Source organism: Arachis hypogaea, chromosome 20 (genome assembly GCF_003086295.3).
Source record: "Arachis hypogaea cultivar Tifrunner chromosome 20, arahy.Tifrunner.gnm2.J5K5, whole genome shotgun sequence".
Taxonomy (NCBI): Eukaryota; Viridiplantae; Streptophyta; class Magnoliopsida; order Fabales; family Fabaceae; genus Arachis; species Arachis hypogaea.
Window position 1 is genome coordinate 2,244,876 of NC_092055.1, and position 9,745 is coordinate 2,254,620.

At 42.6% G+C, this 9,745-nt stretch overlaps 1 long non-coding RNA gene across 1 annotated transcript; it reads left to right on the forward strand.

Moving 5' to 3' along the window:
* Positions 1-146: 146 nt before the first annotated feature.
* On the forward strand, positions 147-1,155 carry LOC140182641 (uncharacterized). Its single transcript, XR_011878616.1, has 4 exons — positions 147-349; positions 496-593; positions 679-760; positions 895-1,155. It is a non-coding gene; the product is annotated as an uncharacterized lncRNA (long non-coding RNA).
* Positions 1,156-9,745: the final 8,590 nt, after the last annotated feature.

A 9,745-nucleotide genomic window follows, 5' to 3' on the forward strand; every position in this document is an offset into this window, starting at 1 on the left:
CTTGAAATTGTCACGAATTCTGCTAAATTTGTTTGTTGTCGCCAATACCTCATCACTATAAACACAAATCACATTAATATTGTATTTTTTTTTTTTTAGTAGATAGATAATGAGGTATTTAACCTTCTCTTTCGACCACAAGTCATGATTCTGAACTGGATCTTCTCACAGACCTTAAAGGTGGAGTCCCCCCTCCAACACAAATTATGTAGAAGCTATAGTCATATTGTAAAGAAAATTCCTTTCAATTTGTGAATGCTTAGTAGTGTTGTGATAAGCTCATCAAGGATTACTGAATGCTCTTATACATCACACTGTAGGGAGTCTCACTTACTATGATCTGCTACTGGTATGTATTATGATCTTCTTTTGTTTACTTACTATCAGAGACTTGAACCATTTAGATATAAGTTGTGTGATCTAGACGATAATGGTTGCGAAGAAGGGTATGAAGTTTGATTCTGATCTTCAGTCATCTTGTTCTCCATCATGCAGAATGAGGAGGCAGCTATTCTGCAAGGGGAAAAAGAAGCTAGGAAAACGATTGTGGAGGCTTATTCAGCACTGCTTCTAGCCTTTGTATCCACTGAAAGGTTAATATACTTTTCTTCTTTTGGTTATATTTTTTTTGTTAATGTGTATCTTAGAGATTTTTTCTTTTCCCTTTCTCAATTACAGCAATGACATTCACGAAGCAGTTGCCAACAATCTTCCAGATCATAATTTGTCCATTCTTGTGCCTGTGTTGGAAAGATTTGTGGTAAGTAGCTGTTAATAGATGTAACTACCTTGGCTTAAAACTGTGAAGCTAGCAAGAAATATTGGGATTATTGAAAGTGATGTTTGGAGTCATATTTTTACTACTATTAAGTCTTTAATCATATTTGTTTCCAGGAATTTCATTTGGCCTTAAAGATGATTTCTCCAGTGACCCATAAAGCTGTTAGTGAGGTCATTGAATCATGTAAAGTTCGTTGAAAGCTCAGCAAATGGAAAACTATGTACAGCCTCAGCTGGTTTTGCTGCAAATCACTTCATTTCGTCCAACTAGTTACACTAGATGCTTGTATATAAAAGTCAACAGAGGGTTGCCTACTTGCCTTATATAGTTTGTGTATCAACAATGGTATTTTTTCAAATATTCTTGATTAGCCATCTCTCTCTCTCTCTCTCTCTCTCTCACACACACACACACAAGTGTCTAAACAAAGCATATATATGTAGTAAGCAGGATTATTAGAAAAAATGAAAATAAAAATTAAATGAAGCACCAACCAGGAAATCACTTCACAAAGGAGTACAGATTTGGATATTCTAGATTTTATCTATAGTTTCTTATCCATGTACTCTGATTTGTCAAAACCAATGAAGCAAAGTAATCTACACGTAATGAACAAGAGAGTAGACTCCAATTCATATGAACCTTTTTTTCCCTCCTTCTATTTACTTGCACTCAATTTGATTTAAGAGAAGACTTCAATTTGCAAAAAAGAAAGGACTTGAGGTGAACTTGAAATGAGCAAAAAATACAAAGAGCTTTCTATTTGACCACCCCTTTCTACCCAGAAATAAGAGTATGGTCCATATAGAAGAAACAGATTACAATAGCCTCACACATTGCCATTTTCAACCCCCAAAATAAATCATTGGAAAAAAAGAAAAAAGAGAGAGAAAAAGCACGTAACTGTAACTCCACCACAACCACCCACACTGTCTCTAATATAAGCATGGTGTCACGGCCTTGGACACACTCCAACGCTACCGTGCCGGCACTCGGACTTACTCAACCTCTTGAGCTAAGATCAAGTCAGCCTAACCCTCAATACTTAGCAAGAAGGCTAAGAATACAAGAGAACACAAGAGAAAGGAAGCTTTGGTGGAAGAACACTTTATTGCTCAAGTGTGGTTACAAATGATTCACACACCTTACACTAACTCTTACCTCCTATTTATAGCCATCCACCTCCTCAATGGATGGTTAAGATCAAATCTAATCAACGGTCCAGATTAATCATCCAAAACCTTCTTTACAAATATCTATCCTACCACAACTTTTCAATTGTTTCTAGATTATTCCATACCACTCTTTATACTTCTATATACATCTACACTCTTCTAGAATACTCTATGATCTTCTAGAGTCTTCTAGAACCTTCTAGGATATTCTAGGAACTTCTAGAACATTCTAGAACGTTCCAAAACCATCTAGAGCATTCTCAAATACTCTAGAAAATTCTACAAACACTGTTAAATTTAACCTTCTAAAATTTACCGTGACATTCTCCCCCACCTAATGCGCCGACGTCCTCGTCGCGTTCTGTTCATGATAGCGCTCTAGGTGTTCTTGGAATTGCCACAGATCTTCGCGAGTTTCCCAGCTAGCTTCGGTTATCGGGAGCCCTTTCCACTTGATCAAGTATTGGATACTTGGTGGCACCCCTCTTCGTCGCACGATGCGATTAGCTAAGATCTCTTCAATTTCTTTATCAAAGGATCTAATTACCACGGGTGGAGCACGACTCGAGTTACCTCTACTCGGTTCATCTTGGTCTTCATGATATGGTTTAAGCATACTCACATGGAAGACCGGGTGAATCTTCATAGAGGGAGGGAGTTGTACTTTGTAAGCAACCTCCCCAACACGTCCAATGATCTCAAATGGCCCTTCGTATTTGCGGATTAAGCCCTTATGAACCTTGCGAAAGGCTTTGAATTGTTGTGGAAGAAGTTTGATCATTACCTTGTCTCCCACTTGATAGCTTGCATGCCTCCTCTTCTTATCTGCCCATTTCTTCATCCTCTTGGCAGCTTTGTCGAGGTAAGAACGAGTGACATCTGCTTGTTCTTCCCAAGACTTAATCATATGATAAGCTCCAGGGCTCTTCCCTGAGTAAGGGGAAGGAAGAGAGTGAGGTGTAAGCGGTTGTTGTCCAGTCACGATCTCGAATGGACTCTTCCCTGTAGACTCACTCCTTTGCAAATTGTATGAAAACTGAGCAATGTCGAGGAGTTTTGTCCAATCTTTCTGTTTAGCGCTTACGAAATGCCTCAAGTAACACTCGAGTAAGGCATTCACTCTCTCAGTCTGCCCATCGGTTTGAGGATGGAAGCTTGTTGAAAAATGAAGCTCTGACCCAAGGAGTTTGAACAACTCTGTCCATAGTCGTCCTGTGAAGCGTGGATCTCGATCACTAATGATGCTTTTAGGAAATCCCCAATATTTCACCACATTCTTGAAGAATAGTCGTGCTGCCTCTTCTGCAGTGCAATTAGTAGGGGCGGGTATAAAGGTAGCATACTTCAAAAATCGATCCACTACCACGAGAATAGATCCAAACCCCTCGGACTTTGGTAAGGCAGAGATGAAATCTAGAGAGACACTTTCCCACGGTCGCTCCGAAGGAGGCAGAGGTTCGAACAACCCACTTGGTGTCTTATTTTCAATCTTATCTTGTTGGCACACAAGACAAGTCTTCACATAGCTCTCCACTTCATCTCTCATTTGGGGCCAATAATAAGAAGATTCAATGAGTGCCAAGGTCCTTCGCTGACCTTGGTGACCAGCCCACTTGGTGTCGTGGCATTCTCTCACTAATTTTCTTCTTAGATTTTTCCATTTAGGGACGTATAGTCTTCTCCCTTTAGTGTAGAGAAGGTCGTTTTCTAGCCAAAATCTTTTGGTCTTACCTTCTCTAGCCAACTCCACCAACTTCTTGGCTAATGGATCGTGATGCAACCCTTCCTTGATGGTATGCACAATATCTCCTTCAACCATAGAAATGGTCGCCAATTCAGCCTTGCGACTCAACGCATCTGCTACCACATTAGTCTTGCTTGACTTGTATTCAAACTCAAAATCAAACTCAGCCAAGAAGTCTTGCCACCTAGCTTGTTTGAGGCTTAACTTCTTTTGAGTTTGGAAGTAGCTTGTAGCGACATTGTCTGTCTTGACGATAAAGTGTGAACCAAGCAAGTAGTGATGCCAAGTTCTCAAACAATGCACTACCGCGGTCATCTCCTTCTCTTGGACGGTGTATCGCCTCTCTGTATCATTCAACTTGCGACTCTCAAAGGCAATCGGATGTCCTTCTTGCATTAGAACGCCTCCAATGGCATAGTCAGAAGCATCAGTGTGGACTTCAAATACCTTTGAGTAGTCAGGTAGTGCTAGTATTGGACCTTCTGTGATAGCAGCCTTCAACTCATCAAAGGCCTTTTGACACTCCTTTGACCATTCCCAAGTGTGGTTTTTCTTGAGAAGATCAGTTAATGGTGCAGCCTTGGCGGAGTATCCCTTGATAAACCTCCGATAGTAATTAGCCAACCCAAGGAATGACCTCAATTCAGATACCTTGTTTGGCGGCTCCCACTCTTTGATAGCCTTCACCTTTCCTTGATCCATGCAGAGAGTTCCACCTTTAATGATGTGTCCCAAGAAGTGGACTTCGTCCCTTGCAAAGGAACACTTTTCCTTCTTCACATATAGGTGGTTCTCTCACAAGATCTTGAACACAGTTCGTAAGTGTTCTACATGTTCCTCCAAAGTATTGCTATAGACAACAATGTCATCCAAGTAGACCACTACAAACCGATCAAGGTAAGGTCGAAAGATCTCGTTCATCAAGGTACAGAAGGTCGCAGGAGCATTGGTCAAGCCAAAAGGCATCACCAACCACTCATACGATCCATACCTCATGACACACGTGGTCTTAGGCTCATCACCATCAGCAATTCTCACTTGGTGATATCCTGACCTCAAATCTAGCTTTGAGAACCACTTGGCTCTACCAAGTTGATCAAACAAATCGGCTATCAAAGGAATGGGATATTTGTTCTTGATGGTTACCTTGTTAAGTGCTCGATAGTCGATGCATAGTCTCAATGAACCATCATGCTTCTTTTGGAACAAGACTGGTGCGCCATAAGGTGCCTTCGAGGGACGGATGAATCCAGCATCTAGCAAATCCTTGAGTTGCTTCTTCAACTCCTCAAGTTCTGGCGGTGCCATCCTATAAGGTGTTGAGGCGGGCGGCTTTGCTCCTGACTCCAATTCAATCTTGTGGTCCACCTTCCTCCTAGGGGGTAGTTGTTTTGGCAACTCGGGAGGCATCATATCCTTATTTTCTTCAAGGACTTCCTTGATTTTGGGAGGGACGTCTTCTCTTTCAGATGTTGACTCCTCTTGTAATAGAGCCAAATATGTAATCTCTCCCTTCTTGAACCCTTTCTTGAGTTGCATAGCAGAGAGTATCGGTGGTCCTCCAACTTTAGAGACTGTAGGGACCATGCATGGAGACCCTTTCTCCATGACACATACTACGTCGTAGTATGGCATAGGTATTATATTTGCCTTCCTTTGCAAATCGAGTCCGATGACTATTTTAAAATCATCCATGGGTGCTACTGAGAAATCTACAAGGCCCTTCCAAGAACCAAGAGTCATCTCAACCCCTTTTGCTACTCCCTTAAGGGGTTCACCCTTTGTGTTCACGGGTTTGAACCAGCCATTCTTTTCAGTGATCTTCAACCCAAGCCTCTTTGCTTCATCAGGCGTGATGAAGTTGTGTGTAGCACCAGTGTCAATCATAGCCATAACGGGTTTTTCATTGATAAAGGCTTTGACATACATCAAGCCTTTCTTTTTTGCGGTGCTTGCCTCTTTGCCCTTCACAGCATTTATGTGTTGGATGGATCCAACACACTCAGTTACTTGAGTTTGAGCTTCTCGTTCCTCGGCGATAGATGCCAGAGTCCCTAGCTTGGGACAGTCCTTCATTTGGTGTGGCCCCTTGCACACGAAGCATCCTCCTTTGGGCACGAAAGCCTTCTTCTTTTCCTCGTACTCTTTCTTTGAAGAGTATTTTCCTTCCTTCTTGATTGAGAAACTCTTCCCCTTGTCTCCCCCACCTTTAGCAGAACTAGGCTTGGAGGAAGACTTGGGCTTAGAGTCTCCCCTATGATACTCAGTGAGTGATTCGGCCACCACAATGGCCTCATCGACATCCTTAACATTCCTTCTTTGTAGTTCTTGCTTTGCCCAAGGTTGGAGTCCATCAATGAAGAAGAACAATGCATCCTCTGATGCTAAGTTGGGGATTTGAAGCGTGAGAGTAGTGAACTCCTTTACGTAGTCGCTAATCGTACTCTTGTGCTTCAACTCCCTCAACTTCTTCCTTGCTTCATAAACCACATTCTCAGGGAAGAATTGTCTTTTCAACTCCCTTTTGAAATCTTCCCATGTGGCTATGCTGCAAGTACCCTTTTCCATATCTACGCACTTTCTCCTCCACCACAAAGTAGCATTATCAGAAAGGTAGAGAGCTGCAGTGCGTACCTTTATTACTTCTTCGACCACCCCTTGGCCTTCGAAGTACCTCTCCATTTGCCATAGGAAGTTCTCCACCTCGCGAGCGTCCCTTACGCCCTTGAACTGCTTTGGCTTGGGGAGATCAATCTTTGTCGTCTCCCTTATAATGGTTGGTCGAGATTTCGCCTCCTCGAACCAAACTCGAACTTCCTCAAATAGCTTCAAGGAATTCTCAAGCTTCTCTTCGATTTGGAGCATGCTTTCTTTGAAAGCATCTAGTTCTCCTAACACGTGAGCCTCGAGGGTCTCCTTGTCATGTTCTATCCTTTGGAACCGCTCATCCATAGAGGATAGAACATTTTCCAACATAGAAACTCTTTCTTCTAAGAAGTTAGAGTCCTTACCTCTAGGCTCACTTGAAGAACGGCCCTTCTTGCCTCCCCATTGAGAAGGAATAGTATCCCTTCCCCTTTGAGACTCAACATGCTCCATGGTGATATTTGAAGCCATACCCACAAACCACTTGTGCTCCCTCTCGAACCTTGCTCGGATACCAAATTGTCACGGCCTTGGACACACTCCAACGCTACCGTGCCGGCACTCGGACTTACTCAACCTCTTGAGCTAAGATCAAGTCAGCCTAACCCTCAATACTTAGCAAGAAGGCTAAGAATACAAGAGAACACAAGAGAAAGGAAGCTTTGGTGGAAGAACACTTTATTGCTCAAGTGTGGTTACAAATGATTCACACACCTTACACTAACTCTTACCTCCTATTTATAGCCATCCACCTCCTCAATGGATGGTTAAGATCAAATCTAATCAACGGTCCAGATTAATCATCCAGAACCTTCTTTACAAATATCTATCCTACCACAACTTTTCAATTATTTCTAGATTATTCCATACCACTCTTTATACTTCTATATACATCTACACTCTTCTAGAATACTCTATGATCTTCTATGGTCTTCTAGAACCTTCTAGGATATTCCAGGAACTTCTAGGACATTCTAGAACGTTCCAGAACCATCTAGAGCATTCTCAAATACTCTAGAAAATTCTACAAACACTGTTAAATTTAACCTTCTAAAATTTACCGTGACAATGGGGTTGGGGAGGAGTTTATTATTCTTTTCTTTGTAGCAGCAGCAACTGCCTCGGTAACCAACCTAAAACAAAACTTCTTGAACCAAGAAACAGTTCCCTCCTTTTCTCTGTTCTCTGTGGCCTCAGAAGCCTACTTCTAGAAGAGCCTCAATTCCCATTGTTTCGGTCCAGAATCAAGGCCTTCTTTTACGGCAATTCCTCTTCTTCTGGTTCTTGTAAGTTCAGGTTCTTCATGACTTGGATTTCACCATTGAAGGCATTTGGTGTAAGAGAATTACTTTCCATGGAGAGCATGTTCAAGTCTCACCGTGAAGCTTGTTTGGTCATAGTTTCAAAGTCAATGGACTCTGACACAGGAACTCAGATTCTGAATCCTTTTGTGAAAAAAGGATTCAGGGTCACTGCCAGTGCACCTGATTTCAAATACATATTCAAGGGAACTCATGCTAAATCATGGTTTCAAAAGTTAAAGGAAGGGAATGTGAACCCCGGTGAAGTTTTCTTGGGACAAAACCTCTCCAATTTGCTTAGGCTTGCATTGTTGTACAAGTTTGGAGGTGCATACATTGAGGCTGATGTAGTGGTCTTGAAGATCTTCTCCAAATTAAGGAACACAATTGGAGCTCTGAATCTTGATCCAAGAACTGGTGAATGGAGTCGTTTGAACAATGCAGTGTTGGTATTTGACAAGAAGCACCCTTTGCTTTTCAAGTTCATTCAAGAATTTGCACTCACTTTTGATGGGAATTGACGTGTACATCATCCAGTACGAAAACCGACCTAAAATCTCGGCAACGGTAGCTTCTGACTGAGTCAGCCTTATCTGCCAAACCATGATCTATGATAACAGAATTCACTAAGAAGAATGGGCCACGACTCCTCACAACCGAAAGATACTAACAACAATGCCGACCATATACGTCGCAACTAACTCACACCCATCGCCTATAAAACAACTAAAACCATAATCCCTAGAGGTCACACCTTCTGACTCTTAATTATTACTCTCACTCTCTGAAAAAACTCATATTCTTATTACTTGAGCGTCGGAGTGCTTTGTGTAGGTACTCCCGCCGCCGTGTTCAAGAGGCAACCGAGGAATATTCACTGAGTCATCACTGGCCGACGTGTGAGTCCGTCGAGGACGAACAATTCTCAAGGACGACCACTGATCTCGGTTCTCTCAGGACGGAACATTTGGCGCCCACCGTGGGGCCCGCATAAAACCAACCCCACTCATTTCTGTTATATTTCTACCTCTTGAGTTTCTCTTTGCAGGGTCAAACAAACTCCTGATATGGCTGACAATGGAGTCCATCAGCTCACACAGAGCGAGCTTATGGCCCAGATGGCTGAGCTCCAAGCAGAAGTCAAAAGACTGGCCGAACTGTCGGCACAAAACAACACCAACAAGAGAGACGAGGGCAATCCCAAGAGATCATCCCAAGGCATGGCTGATCTATTAATCGACGACCCCCCGAAGGAGAGACTAACTTTGGATAACCCCTTTTCCGAAGAGATTACGAACTTTCAAATGCCAAAACATTTCACACTACCCTCCTCCCTCGAGCCCTACAAGGGGATTGGTGACCCCCGGGCTCACATTAAGAAATTTCAGTCTATGATGTTTTTTAACGGCCCTAACAATGAACCTGTGCTTTGCAGAGCTTTCCCGACTTATCTTGATGGAGCGGCTTTGCTTTGGTTTTCGAAACTACCTGCAGGTTCAATTTCTTCTTTCGAAGAATTGGCGAAGTCATTCATTGATTATTTCGCCGCAGCAAGAATATACGTCCATGGGTCGGATTATCTAGGCACAATCCACCAAGGTCCTCAGGAAAGTTTGAAAGACTATCTGACCAGATTTGCAGAGGCGACTATGGAGATACCCGATCTAGATCCCGCTGTCCACCTGCATGCACTTAAGGCCGGCCTCCGACCTGGAAAGTTTAGAGAAACGATCGCAATTACCAAACCAAAGACATTGGAGGAATTCCGGGAGAGGGCGGCCGGACAAATGGAAATCGAAGAATTACGTGAGGCCAACAAAACGAAAAGAAAACCCAGGAGAGAAGAGGACCGTACACCAAGGTCGGCTCACAACAAAGATTTCGGCAAACCATTCAAACTTACTCCAAAATTCGACAATTACACCAGATTCAACACGAGAAGGGAAAAGATAATCAAGGAAATACTCAATGCCAAAATCATAAAACCTCCAACAAGGGCAGGCAGCTATCAGGACCAGAGGTTCGTAGACAAAAGCAAACACTGTGCTTTCCACCAAAAATACGGACACACAACTGACGAATGCATAATAGCCAAAGA